We start from the raw sequence: 15,420 nt of genomic DNA, 5'->3' as shown, positions 1-15,420 counted from the left end.
AAATATGTGTACTTTTATTGTTTAGGTTTTTTAATTAAAATATTTATTTATTGATGGAATAAATATTTTTTATTATTTTTTAAAATATTTTTACAATTATTTTTAAAAAAAATGTATGTTCTTTCTTACTTTTACACTGTGTCCCACTATGGGACACTCATTTTGTGCAGGCTGATCGCTTCTACAGCATGCAGATCTGCATGCTATAGAAGCTGTCAGCACTGCACTCTGTGCACACTGACCTTAGAGACTTCCTGACATGCACTGTGCATGACAGGAAGTCTCTCAGGTCTGGTAACCCTGATGTCATCATAACGACTTTGGGTTACCATGGGAGCGATCGGGACCCCACATCATGCCGCCGGGTCTCCAATCCAAAGGCAGAGGGGCTGTCAAACATGATTTCAGTGTTAATGGGGTTAAAATGCCGGGAGCGGTCCGTGACAAATCCTGGAACTTAGTGCCTGGTGTCAGCTGTGTGAATCAGCTGACACCTGACCCCCAGGAGCGCGGCTGATCGCACTGGACGTACTATTCTATCCATGAGTATTAAGTCCCAGGTTACATGGATGGAATAGTACGTCCAGTGCCAGAAAGTGGTTAATCATGGTAGATTTTTAGTAACTTTTGTAGATTTACAGTAGATCACATAATAACAAAGATTGCTGACGCATGATTTAGATTAATGTACGGAGAAAATACCTCAACGTATGCCTCAAATAAAAAGCATAAACTAAATTATACAGTTCCATTTTTTATCCATTTGCTTCCGATTTGCAAAACAAAAAGTTTACTTCCTTGTATCCTTTTTTACTGTGGCTAACCGTGAAGCTTTCCTATACGGTAAAAGAAAAAGAAGAATGCCCAAAAATACGCATAACAGACTTAGGCTAGGTTCACATTGTGTTAATGGGTTAACACTAGCGGACTCCATTACATGGCGAAATTGTCGCAATTAACGCCATGCAACGGATCCATTAGCGCACCCATTGACGGCAATGTGCTAACGGATCTCTAGCGCATGCCATTTTCGGCACACGCTAGCGATGTCCTGTTAGTTTCGGATGGACTGCGAATGCTGCTTGCAGCGTCCGAGGTCCGTTCCTCGCTAGCGCAGATCGAGTATCTACGCTAGCGGGATCGGCAAACGCGATCCCTTTTGGGACATTGCGTTAGCGCAGTCCATAGCGCTATGCGCTAAACGGACTGCCCTAACGCAATGTGAACCTAGCCTTAATCGGCCACTTTTTGTCATCTATGGTCTTCCAGAATCCAATGAACAAATGTAATCATTATATAGATGCCTAAATCTGATGTGAACATAGCTTACTTTACATATCATACCCATGCATCACCCAGCCTAATAAATAAAATAGTCTCTGAAAAGTATTTAATGAGTTAGTATTTTACTAATTTTATCATTAAATAGTGATTCAAGCTGCTTACTTCAGATTTATACCAGGACCATTGATTTGGCATTCTCCCATTAAATAATGCACTACATAAGTTCTACAGTATGTCAATCTTGTGGTAATGAGCCTGTTGTAATAGAACCCTTCAAGGTTAAGCACTGTTTTGCAGCAGTAATTGAACAGAGCTTTTTGTGAAATCCTGGATAATTGCCAATAAGGCTGAATGCTTATTCACTTTCTCCTCAGTCTCACATCTATTCGGTTTGGAAAACTTTGTTCTTCTAGTCTCGTTTTACAATTTTACAATTCATGTCATTGAGTAATAATTACATAGTGAAAAATTAAAAAAAACTAATAGTAAAACATATTTTCTATATTTATTACACCCTAATATGGGCTTCCCTATAATTAAAGAAAATGTATTTTATTAACATTGGTAGTTTTGACAGCTAGTTATAAATCTTTGGTACAAGGGATCCACATTTAACAACCAGGTGAACATTACCTAATGCAGATTCTTAACTGTCATCATTTAAGGAATTCTATTTTGCTGGATTTTTTTTAATTGAAATCATTACTGTGACATTTCATCCTTCTCGTACAGGAAAAGTGAATGTATTATAAATTTCAAAAAGCATGGGAAATAAAACTTTTTATTGAAATGTTAGATACTCTAAGGCACAGTTCTCACAGGACTGTCTTTGCCATTTTTACCATGGCAAAATTAATTAACTCCAGAAACATTTTCCAAAAGTGATTTATTTTTTGCAGTTTCAGAGCATACTATGAAGTTCTACTGATTTTTTACAAAAAAAAAATATTAGGACTAATATTGGGTCTAATAGAAAACTTAGACAGGACCCCAAGGTAAATTAGTGGGTGGATCATCTCCTATTGTATATGTGTATATTATATACCTGTATACAGTCATGGCTTAAAGTGTTGATACCCTTGAAATTATTCCAGAAAATGAAGAATTTCCCCCAGAAAATTATTGCAATTGCACATGTTTTGTTATACACATGTTTACTTCGTTTTGGAACAACACAAAAAAAACACAGAAAAAAAGGCAAATTGGACATAATTTCACACAACCCCCCCCCCCTTCCCCCAAAATGGGCCCGACAAAATTGTTGGCACCATTACAAAATTGTGGGTAAGCAACTTTGTTTCATGCAAGTGATGCTCAGTTGAACCAGCTGATATTATTTTCCAATAAGTGTCAAGACTTTTCATGGCTTTTTGCACTTCTCTTACTTCATGCGTTCAATACTTTTTCCCTGTGTCATTTCTCATTATTACACGTAACTTAATCTATGGACATCTATTATTTGATTTCTTTGCCTATGTGGATTGGATGGGTTGTTATCAACATCTGCTGAGAATTTCATGTCAATAGCACCTTTAGAATATATTTCCTTAGAAAATTGGTTATGTGTTCAATATTTATTTAACCCACTATGTATACTTAGGCCTTGATTCATCATCATCTTGTACTTGTCTAGTTTTGTGTGTTTCTTTTTTCTTTTAGTTTGCACCAAATTCATTATTCTATTTGCGCCTTTTAAAAAAAATCTATTTTCTCTTTCACTTTCTTGGTGGAGTCGAGCAATTCCAGATGTTTTTTCCGGATTCATCAATTGCAACCTTTTAAAAAAGTTGCAAAATTTGGTGAAACTCCACTCCAATCCCTTACTCCTTTTGTTTTTTGAGTAATTTTGGCTCAATGTTAAGAGAATTTTTGGGGCCAACGTGCGACCTTCGGTGCCAAAGGTCCCAAAAAAAGTTCAATATAGGAAGAAAGCCCATTTTTCATGAATTGAGTACACCATTTTGATGAATTTAGAATAAAAATGGCATATAATACTACAAAACAAAGAAGGAAAGTGACTTAAAAAAATGCAAATGTTGAATTGGAGACTACATTTTCTACCTTTTTGCAAATAGCTTTGCACTAACTTATTAATTTATGAGATTATTTGAACCTATGTAGAAACCAGGATGTAAAAATGAAGCCATAACATGGTACTTAAGTAAACCTTTATGGTCATACTGTTGCCTTTGTAGGACCATGATTTTATATAGGTCACACAAAGGCCCCAATTGATAAGGGGGTATGTAGGAGCCAGATGCTACTGATTCATTAAAAGGTGGACAGTAGTGATGAGAAATCATGCTCTGGAGTTCTCCGAGTATTTTGGGCATGTTCGTAGATTATGTTTGTGTCTCCGTAGCTGCATGATTTGGGGCTGCTAGACAGCCTGAATACATGAGGGGATTCCCTAACAAACAGGCAATCCCTGCATGTGTTCAAGTTGTCTAAGAGCCGCAAATCATGCAGCTGTGGGGACACAAATATAATCTACGAGCATGCCGAAAATACTTGGAGAACACCCGAGTATGCTTGGAAAACTCGAGTAAAGAGCGCACTTGCTCATCACTAGTGGACACCTTTTAATGTATCAGCAGCATCTGACAAGTGGTATGCACCTCTGTTCTCTTCACGAGAAATCTCATAAAGTCTCATCTTCAAATCCCATAAATCTCAGAAGTCACATTTTTGGTGTAAGGATTGCTACAGCTTGTCATGAATTTGATAAGAGTTGGCATCACGCCCCCATAGTATCCCTGTCCCAGCTCCACTCATTTTGAGGGCGCTGGGAAAAAGTCAGGTAAAAATACTAAATGTTTTTGCCCAGCTCCAAGCTGCACAAACGTTTTCATACTTAAAAGTTTTCATGATCTGAATACAGAATCCTGCAAAATTTATAATTCTCTTATGGGAATATTCTTTCCTGGAAGCGTGGCTTGCATGCATTGTGGTGTGGAGACACCATGTGGGATCCCACAGAGTGCCTATTGTTCTGCACTACGCTAAAGCTACTTTCACACTAGCATTTTTTGACATACGTCGCAATGCGTCGTTTTGGAGTAAAAACGCATCCTGCAAAGTTGCCCGCAGGATGCGTTTTTTCTCCATAGACTTTCATTAGCGATGCATTGTGACGTATCACTACACATCGCATCCGTCATGCGATGGATGCGTTGTGTTTTGGCAGACCGTCGGCACAAAAAAAGTTCCATGTAACGCTTTTTGGTGCATGAAGTCTGCCATTTCCGACTGCGCATGTGCGGCCGGAACTTCGCCCCTCCTCCCCGGACCTTACAATGGGGCAGCGGATGCATTGTAAAACTGCATCCGCTGCCCCCGTTGTTCATTTTTTTCACAGTTTGCGTTGGTACGTCGGGCCGATGCATGGCAACGGCCCCGTACCGACGCTAGTGTGAAAGTAGCCTTACTCTGTCTGCAGTAGTACACCATATATGCACAATGCCGAGTAAATTTAATTGGAAATATATTATAGGCAGAACAAATTTTAGGTCTCTAAGACTTAAATTGAACAATTGTTAAGACTTTGTTCAAACATTTTGTCTAATACAGTTTCACATATTCCAATATCTCAGATTGATGTTGTTTATAATAATTTGAAAATGTTCCCCTTATATAAATAGTTGTAAATCAAACAATAGGAAACATTTGAGGCACATAATTGAAAATACCTTATTAAGGTTAGCAGGTTCTAAAGTGATTTTCTCTCACTGTAAGTCATGACAATTTAATTGCACTTTATGCATATTATTTAACATTCTTTTTGAGTCACAAACATTTTTTTTTCTTCATAAAGAGCTTTTCAGACATTTCTCAGCAATATAGGTTTCTGCTCTACTGATCTCAGGTGTAAGCTCTGGGAATAAAAGGTGAAAGGATTTAGAAAATAATAGAATTGCATAGTGATTAATCAATTTAGCTGTCAATCAAAGCCACCTGTATTGCAAATGTCAATTTGGTATTTTTTTTGCTGTATGAAAATGCTTGCTACAATTTATTGGGAGAATATACTAATGCTCTTTGCAAAATAGATTTAGTGCTCATGAATCTTTTATATTTTCCTTTGATTCTGTATTTTACTTATATTAAAAGCAATATGAAATACTAACATTTGTTTTCTTTTGAGGAAAATTATGCATTTCATTTAATAGTTTAGATTTCAACATTTATTGAAATGACTGGTATGAAATACAGATATTACAATGATCCTAGTTATAGAGTAAGGCAAAATACATCTATATGTTGGCATGCAATTTTTGCCGTTATTTGCTTACTCTTTATGTACAGTGGTCTATGTGTGCATCTCCTTATAGTGCAGCCTATAAGTGGACACTAGAAATATACCAGAAATGTAATCCCATGGTATATATAATTCAATGTTACCACCACCTGTTAGGGTTGGCAGATTGCACTAAACAAAATATAAATTAAAGTGGAATCGCATCTCGGGCATCACCATGCAGAGATGGATAACTGCTGCTAGTGTGAACAATGGTTTAAGTTGCAAGCGTTAACCTAAGGCTGGGTTCACACTGCATCGATGGTGTCCGTTAAACGGACTACGTTATGCCGCGGCATAAACGCGGTGTAACGTAGTCCGTTACGGCCGCCATTGACTGCAATGTCGGACGAAACGCTAGCGCACGCCCACAATGGGCGTACGCTAGGGATGTGCCGTCATTGAGTGACAGACCCGGAGACGCTGCAGCATTTCCAGGTCCGTCACAGCTAGCGCAGACAGAGCTAGCAGATGCTCTATCTGCACTAGCGCGATGCAAACGCCGGCACTTGCGTTATAGCAGCCCGTTAGCGTATGTGGTGAACGGGCTGCTGCTAACGCAGTGTGAACCTAGCCTAAATCAGACTGCGCTAACTCCACACAGTATGAACAAAACACAAAGTACCAAGCTCAGTTACTTCACTGAGAGGTACTGCACTCAGTCTGCAGAATACAATACCATCCAATATCAAATATAGACAAAGGAATGGCACTCACCAGGCTAATTTTTCAGACTTTATTGCAGCATCTTCTGCAGGAGAATGGGAACAGGGGTGCGTGAATGACGATGATCGTTTTGCACAAGTGCGCTTCAACTGGTCACACAAGCAATGGGAAATGACGGGGGATTAAAAACCTGTGTTAAGGTAAGCTCCTCCCCCTTCATTTCCCTTTTATATAAGACAAAGCAATGAATTTCTCAAATAATCACACATGAAAAAGAGTATTATACACATTGTTAACATTAAAAATAAGCCCAAGTAGAAACTCTTTCCCAAAAACTGGTTTTAGAGACAGACGGACATGTCCACTCTTTCATTTAACCCAGTGGAGTCCAGCGCCCATGTGCGCAAAATCCACCGGGTTTCTCTTCTGAGTAGCAACTTATGCAGATCGCCACCCTGCGAGGGCAGCGTTACTTTCTCAATGTCTGCAAAGGTAAGAGTCTCTGGATTACCCATGTGAATGTCCCTAATATGGTTTTTATCAAGCGTAGTACACCTTTACCCGTAGTGACAGAATTCTAATGTTTTCTGAATCTAACATATAACGGATGTATTGTCTTGCCTATATAGAAGAATTTACAGGGGCAAAATATTACATATACGAGGATGTGCCAATTTACAGGGGCAAAATATTACATATACGAGGATGTGCCAATTCTTTCTGATCGTGGATCGAATAAAATTTTCCATAGGACCATACTGGAAACCAAAAATAAATTTCTTATCAATATTATTTCTGTTTTTAGTATCCCTAGATACGTGTGTTAGTGGAATCTGATTGACCCTTTCAAGTGTCTTGTTTAATAATGGTCTGGCATAACCCCTCTCTTCGAACCTCCTAAACAAATCCCTTGACTGTTCCTCATAGCCTGATGCAGTGTTATTTACCCTTTTTACCCTAAGAAATTGACTGTACGGTATGGAGCGTTTGGTATATATATATCGGATAATAACTATCATAGTGTAGCATAGAATTAGTTGATGTCGGTTTTCTGTATATTGATGTGCATAACCTGTCATCCTTGATCTCCACGATTACATCCAAAAATTCTAATGATGTTCCCTCAAACTTTGATGTGAATGACATGTTCAAATTGTTGGATATATTGAGGTACTCTACAAAAGTAGCGAAACATTCCTGGGACCCATCCCACACTATAACAAGCCATAACCTGCACATTAGTGCGGTTTCACATCGTGTTTTTGATTTTATTTCCTACAAGACTACCCATGTGGTATATGTAATATTTTGCCCATGTAAATTCTTCTATATAGGGAAGACAATACTTCTGTCATATGATAGATTCATAAAGCATTAGAATTCTGTCACTATGGGTAAAGGTGTACCTCGCTTGATAAACCATATTAGGGACACTCACAGGGGTAATTCAGAGACTCTAACCTTTGCCGGTGTAACAGGCCAGATTATGCTGTTCTGCATACAGTGGGGCAAAAAAGTATTTAGTCAGTCAGCAATAGTGCAAGTTCCACCACTTAAAAAGATGAGAGGCGTCTGTAATTTACATCATAGGTAGACCTCAACTGTGGGAGACAAACTGAGAAAAAAAAATCCAGAAAATCACATTGTCTGTTTTTTTATCATTTTATTTGCATATTATGGTGGAAAATAAGTATTTGGTCAGAAACAAGCAATCAAGATTTCTGACTCTCACAGACCTGTAACTTCTTCTTTAAGAGTCTCCTCTTTCCTCCACTCATTACCTGTAGTAATGGCACCTGTTTAAACTTGTTATCAGTATAAAAAGACACCTGTGCACACCCTCGAACAGTCTGACTCCAAACTCCACTATGGTGAAGACCAAAGAGCTGTCAAAGGACACCAGAAACAAAATTGTAGCCCTGCACCAGGCTGGGAAGACTGAATCTGCAATAGCCAACCAGCTTGGAGTGAAGAAATCAACAGTGGGAGCAATAATTAGAAAATGGAAGACATACAAGACCACTGATAATCTCCCTCGATCTGGGGCTCCACGCAAAATCCCACCCCGTGGGGTCAGAATGATCACAAGAACGATGAGCAAAAATCCCAGAACCACGCGGGGGGACCTAGTGAATGAACTGCAGAGAGCTGGGACCAATGTAACAAGGCCTACCATAAGTAACACACTATGCCACCATGGACTCAGATCCTGCAGTGCCAGACATGTCCCACGGCTTAAGCCAGTACATGTCCGGGCCCGTCTGAAGTTTGCTAGAGAGCATTTGGATGATCCAGAGGAGTTTTGGGAGAATGTCCTATGGTCTGATGAAACCAAACTGGAACTGTTTGGTAGAAACACAACTTGTCGTGTTTGGAGGATAAAGAATACTGAGTTGCATCCATCAAACACCATACCTACTGTAAAGCATGGTGGTGGAAACATCATGCTTTGGGGCTGTTTCTCTGCAAAGGGGCCAGGACGACTGATCCGGGTACATGAAAGAATGATTGGGGCCATGTATCGTGAGATTTTGAGTGCAAACCTCCTTCCATCAGCAAGGGCATTGGAGATGAAACGTGGCTGGGTCTTTCAACATGACAATGATCCAAAGCACACCGCCAGGGCAACGAAGGAGTGGCTTCGTAAGAAGCATTTCAATGTCCTGGAGTGGCCTAGCCAGTCTCCAGATCTCAACCCTATAGAAAACCTTTGGAGGGAGTTGAAAGTCCGTGTCGCCAAGTGAAAAGCCAAAAACATCACTGCTCTAGAGGAGATCTGCATGGAGGAATGGGCCAACATACCAACAACAGTGTGTGGCAACCTTGTGAAGACTTACAGAAAACGTTTGACCTCTGTCATTGCCAACAAAGGATATATTACAAAGTATTGAGATGAAATTTTGTTTCTGACCAAATACTTATTTTCCACCAAAATATGCAAATAAAATGTTAAAAAAACAGACAATGTGATTTTCTGGATTTTTTTTTCTCAGTTTGTCTCCCATAGTTGAGGTCTACCTAAGATGTAAATTACAGACGCCTCTCATCTTTTTAAGTGGTGGAACTTGCACTATTGCTGACTGACTAAATACTTTTTTGCCCCACTGTATGTGCAGGTTTGGCCAGCATACTAGTATTTACTGTTTTTCTCCAGCAGGTGGTGCTGCCACATCTGGGATATCGCATTTCATGTGCACATGCTGTTTCCTCCTGGGGAACAGGAACTAGCTTATCCCACCTCTTTACATGTGGAGCTGGAGCCATCATTAGGAAACACACTTGTAAACAATTATGCCTAATTACTTTGTTATATAATCTCTGACTGACCTTTTGTGTGCATACTTTCCCCTGACGAAGCTGCGTCCTGCAGTGATACACATGGGGTCTCCCACACTTCCCTGGACCCGGTGTAACAGGCCAGATTAACCCCCCCGCCCAGAATATACCCGGGGTTAAAGTGGCCTAGGCCAGATTATACCCCGGGTATATTCAGGCCTAGCCCAAACTATACCCCGGGGTATAAATTGGACTAGTCCAGTTTATACCCCTCTGGGCCAGATTATACCCCGGGTATATTCTGGCCTAGCCCAAACTATACCCCGGGGTACAAATTGGACTAGTTTAGTTTATACCCCTGCAGGTCAGAATATACCCCAGCTACTGTAGATCAGATTTTTCAGGCTTTTGAGAACCATTGAGTGACATTCTTAATAAAGGGGCCCCAGGCAGCACCCAGGGCCCCAGGCAGCACACAGGGGCCCAGGAAGCTCATGGGGCCCCAGGGTGCAGGGGCCACAGGCAGCCCACAGGGCCCCATGCAGCCCACAAAGCTCTAGGCAGCGCATGGGGCCCCAAGCAGCACACAGGGGCCCCAGGCAGCGGACAGGACCCCAGGCAGCCCCCAGGGGCCTCAGGCAGCCCACAGGGCCCCATGAAGCTCACACGGCTCCAGGCAGCGCACAGGGGCCCCAAGCAGCACACGGGCCCCCGGCAGTGCACCTGGCCCCAGGCAGTGCATAGGGGACCCAGGCAGCACAGGGGGGCTCCAGGCAGTGCACGGGGCCCCAGGCAGCAAACAGGGGCCCTAGGCAGTGCACAGGGCTCCAGGCAGTGCAAAGGGGCCCAAGGCAGTGCACCAGGGCCCCAGGCAACGTACAGGGCCCCAGGCAGTGCACAGGGCCTCAGACAGAACACAGGGCCCCATGCAGCGCACAGGGCCCCAGGCTGCACACAGGGGCCCCAGGCAGCGCACAGGGACTCATGCAGCACACGAAGTCCCAGGCAGCACACAGGGGCCCCAGGCAGCGCACAAGGCCCCAGGCATCACACGGGGCCCCAGGCATCACACAAGGTCCCAGGCAGAGCACCGAGCCCTGACAGCGCACAGAGGCCCCAGGCAGCGCACAGGGCCCCAGGCAGCACATGGAGCCCAAGGCAGAGCACAGGGGCCCCAGGCAGCGCACAGGGCCCCAGGCAGCACACAGGGGCCCCAGGCAGAACACGGGGCCCCACGCAGAGCACAGGGGCCCAGACAGCGCACAGGGGCCCCAGGCAGTGCACATTGCCCCAGGCAGCACATGGGGCCCCAGGCACCAGATGAGGCCCCAGGCAGAGCACAAGGGCCCAAGGCAGCACACGGGGCCCCAGGCAGCACATGGGGCCCCAGGCCGAGCACAGCAGTCCAGACAGCGCATAGGCGCCTCAGGCAGCGCACAGGGCCCCAGGCAGCACATGGGCTCCAGGGAGTGCACAGGGGCCCCAGGCAGCGCACAGGGGCCCCAGGCAGCACACGGGGCAGAGACAGCGAATGGGGCCACAGGCAGCACACAGGGCACCAGGCAGCACACAGGGGTCCCTGGCAGCATACGAGGCCCCAGGCAGCACACAGAGTGGCAGAGACAGTGCACAAGGGAGGGGGAAGAGACAGCGTGCAAGGGGGAAGAGACAGTGAACGGGGACCCAGGCAGCACAAATGGCCCCAGGCAGTGAACAGGGAGGGAGAGACAGTGCACAAGGGAGGGGGAAGTGACAGTGTGCAAGGGGGGAAGAGACCGCGCGCAGGGCCCATGTGCGCTGTCTCTGCCCCCTGTACACTGTCTGGGATCCCATGTGCGCTGTTTGGGACCCCCTGTGTGATGTCTGTGGCCCCGTTCTTCAGTATATTAAAGATTAAAGCATATTAAAGAGCAGATTTTTCACGTTTATGAGCACCATTGAGTGATATACTCAAGAATTACAAAATTTTTCAACATTTTATTGTTTAAAACTCTAAACACACAGACTTTTTTTTACTTCAACCTGAAAACCTTGACTGTTCATAAAAAAAACTGTTCAGGAGGCTTTCGGCTGATAATCGTACACATGGCTGGTGACAGGACACTACAATATAAACGTTCAAAGGCAATCACTGATAACATTAAAATGATTAGTAAACACTGATAACAACATTAAAATGATCATGATTGTTTTCAAGATAAAGTGCATGTTCTGTTGTTGACTGCAGATTGAAGTTTGCGGGATAGGTCAACCAATCCATGGTGTCACCAACTTTGGTGTGGATGACGATGTCACAACTCAACAGATTTGCTGCGGCCATGATTTCAGCATCAGTTTCCCAGACTCCATCTCTAGAGATGCCAGAGGTAACATAGTAACATAGTTAGTAAGGCCGAAAAAAGACATTTGTCCATCCAGTTCAGCCTATATTCCATCATAATAAATACCCAGATCTACGTCCTTCTACACATGTTCATTCACATCTTGATTACAGTAGCCCTATAGTTTTTTGGACAAGTCAGTTTTCATGTGGTGGATGACTTTAGCTCTGAGAAGGGAGTAGTTGTCCTCTGTTCCTGTCAGGAAATAGCTGATGGCCCGAAAATAGCAGTTCCCATCACCTTTGGTTTTATATGTACGCCGTGGTTGTCCAAGATCTCTTGTGCCTCCAATGTACACAACCCTGTTAAACGTAAGGTCAAGAGTGGTGGTAAGATACTTCCTTCCTGAATTTGGTAGTGGGTTGAAAGTCTTGGTTTGCTGGTGTTTCTGTGTGGCAGAGTCACTGGGACAGTCATCAGGGGACTGTGGTGGTAGAGAAGTCTCTTCATCCTGGGAAATCTTAAGGTTGCTGGCATGGTAGGTGTTGCTTAGTATCTTGCCAGTCTTATTGTTCTTAAGTTCTACTTGTCCGTTGGTTAAGGATTCCACAACTAAGTAGGGTCCAACCCAGCATGGTGCCATCTTTGAACCCATGCGATGAATACGACATTGATTCTTGATATAAACAATGGTGCCAGCAGTGATTTCTTTGTTGCTCTTGTGTCGGCGATCAAAGGCACACTTTTGGTGTTCCTGAACAGAATGGATGTTGGTACTTACAATTGAGAGGATCCTGTTATGAATGGTTGTGAGTGTATTAAGCACATCAGGGTTGGCATCATCTGAAAGAGACATGACATCCACAGTGTAATTTGCTGATGGATTGAGGTCAATAGGAAGCTTAGCCTTTCATCCATACATGACCTCAAATGGAGTGCACTTGGTTGAGGCATGCACAGAAGTGTGATAGACAAACAAAACACCAGGGATGAACTGGTCCCAGTTGGTTCTTTGGTCATTGACAAGCTTGCAAAGAGATTCTTTGAGTGTTCGATTGTCACGTTCCCACTGTCCATTTGTTTGTGGGTAGTAGGCAGATGAAATGCGGTGATCTGTTTTAAAATGATCCATCAGGTTGTCAATGATTGAGTTCACAATGAGTTCACAAACTCTCTTCCCTGGTCGCTAATCAGAGTGTCCATACAGCCTAAGCGGCAAATAATGGTGTACAAAAATTTTGCTACTGACATGGCACTCTTGTCTGGAACAGCTGTTGCTTCAGTCCACTTTGAGAAATGATCAGTGACAGCAACTATATATTTGTTGCCGTTTGATGTTTCCTGAAGAGGACCGATCATATCAATCCCAACTAAGCTTAATACTTTTCCAGGCACTGGTATACTGTTGAGTGGTGGAGCTTCTTTGCTGATTTTGGGACATGTGACAAAACATTTTTGACAGGCTTTGAAATGTTGGTAAACATCATTCTTCATTCCCTTCCAGTAATAACGGTCAGAAATTTTGCCAAATGTTTTATCTCTAGGAAAATGGCCACCAGAAATTGGGTTGTCGTGACAGGCCATCAGGATATTTGGCAGTCGGCTTTTAGTTAGAACCTCCTTTTTTGCATAGTAAATTATCCCTTTCTCTGCTCGATATGGCTTAGACGTTTGTCTAAACTGGGACTTGGCATTTGAACGTTTCTCTGGAGGTAGATCGTAGATCCACTGGGGGTACTTTTGTTCTGTTGCAGTGTAGAATCTCAAAAGCTAATCATACAGTTGGTCTTCCATTGTTGTCAAAATTGGAAAACCTTTTTTTTTGTTGGAGGTGTTCCAAGTTCACTTTATATACCTTATCAGGGTAGAATAGGAACTCACACTGGAGAACTTAAGGTGCATATCATAGAGAGCAGGGAGAAACATACATAACAAGTTACAATTACAACACATAACATTAACTATGCACTGATGGAACTGCACCATCTACTGTCAGTTCAATGTAATGCCTCCAACACATGCTATAAGTCTAGTCCACCCGTTCCCTTGCACTAGATTTGCTGCTGATTTTCAACAGGGAAAAAATGAGCAGTCAATCTGCATCAAAATCTGCAACCCAACGATGTGGATTTTTTTGTGCAGAAGCACAGCAAATTTCTCTGTGTCACGTGGAAGAGGGAAATCTGCTGCAGACTGCATGAAAATCTGACAAAAGCCACATGAAATGGTATATGGTTTGTGTATGTGCATCTATATATACTGTAGCACTACAGCAGCAAAAACACACTAATATTCTGCCCTAGAGGAGTATAGACCATGGGTATGTTATACCTAGGCCAGATTTTACTCCTCGAGGCCAGAATATACCCCTGCTGCTGTAGATCAGATTTTTCATGCTTATGAGAACCATTGAGTGATGTACTCAAGAACAGGGCCCCAGACATCGCACAGGGGCCCCAGACATCGCAAATCGCACAGGGGTCCTAGACATCTTAGGCTCTCAGTGAAGCCCCGCCCACTGTGCACCCACCAGTTAAGCTCCGCCCAGGTACGTATGCGGCCGCATGTGGCCTGCATGCCCTATCTTTATCATTGGGTATGCAGGCCTTGCAGATGTTTACGTTTGCGTTCACCTGCGTTGTTTTGACGATTCGGTGAGCGCAAGAAAATCCAACTTGTTGCCTTCGCCGCGGGTTGCAGCACCATCAAAAGAATGTGGGCGGAGCTTAACCGGCAGGGCGCAGCAGTGGTCAAGGCTTCATTGAGAGCGTATGCATGCGCTGTATGCAAATGTGAAACTAGGATTGAGTGATAGATTCAAGAGCAGGGCCCCAGACATCGCACAGATAGCACACAGGGGGGCCCAGACAGCACACAAGGGACATGCGCTCAGTCTATTTCCCCCCTTCTGTGCTATCTTTTACCCCATTGCTCACTGTCTCTGCCCCCTGTGCACTATCTGGGACCCCCTCTGGGCTGCCTGGGGTCCCATGGGCGGCCTGGGGCTCCTGTGGGCTGCCTGGAGCCCCTTTGTGCTGCTTAGGGCCCTATGGGCTGGCTGGGGTCCCTGAGGGCTGCCTGGGGTCCAGTGCGCTGCCTGGGGCCCCGTGCACTTCCTGTGGCCCTTGTGCTCTGCCTGGGGCCCCTGTGCACTGTCTGGGGCCCTGTGCACTGCCTGGGGCCCCTGTGTGCTGCCTGGGGCCCTGTGCGCTTCCTGGGGTCCTGTGTTCTACCTGGGGCCCTGTGTGCTACCTGGGGCCCCTGTGTGCTGCCTGGGGCCCTGCGGGCTGCCTGGGGCCCCATGTGCTGCCTGGAGCTCCCATGGGCTGGCTGGGGTCCCTGTGGGCTGCCTGGGGTCCTGTGTGCTGCCTGGGGCCCCATGCACTTCTTGTGGCCCTTGTGCTCTGCCTGGGGCCCCATGCACTGCCTGGGGCCTCTCTGTGCTGCCTGGGACCCCTGTGCGCTGTCTGGGGCCCTGTGCTCTGCCTGGGGCCCATGTGTGCTGCCTGGGGCCCTGTGCGCTGCCTGGGGCCCTGTGTTCTGCCTGGGGCCCTGTGTGCTACCTGGGGTCCCTGT

Source organism: Ranitomeya imitator, chromosome 1 (assembly GCF_032444005.1).
Source record: "Ranitomeya imitator isolate aRanImi1 chromosome 1, aRanImi1.pri, whole genome shotgun sequence".
In the NCBI taxonomy this organism is placed as follows: Eukaryota; Metazoa; Chordata; class Amphibia; order Anura; family Dendrobatidae; genus Ranitomeya; species Ranitomeya imitator.
Note: the sequence above shows the minus strand (reverse complement) of the source record.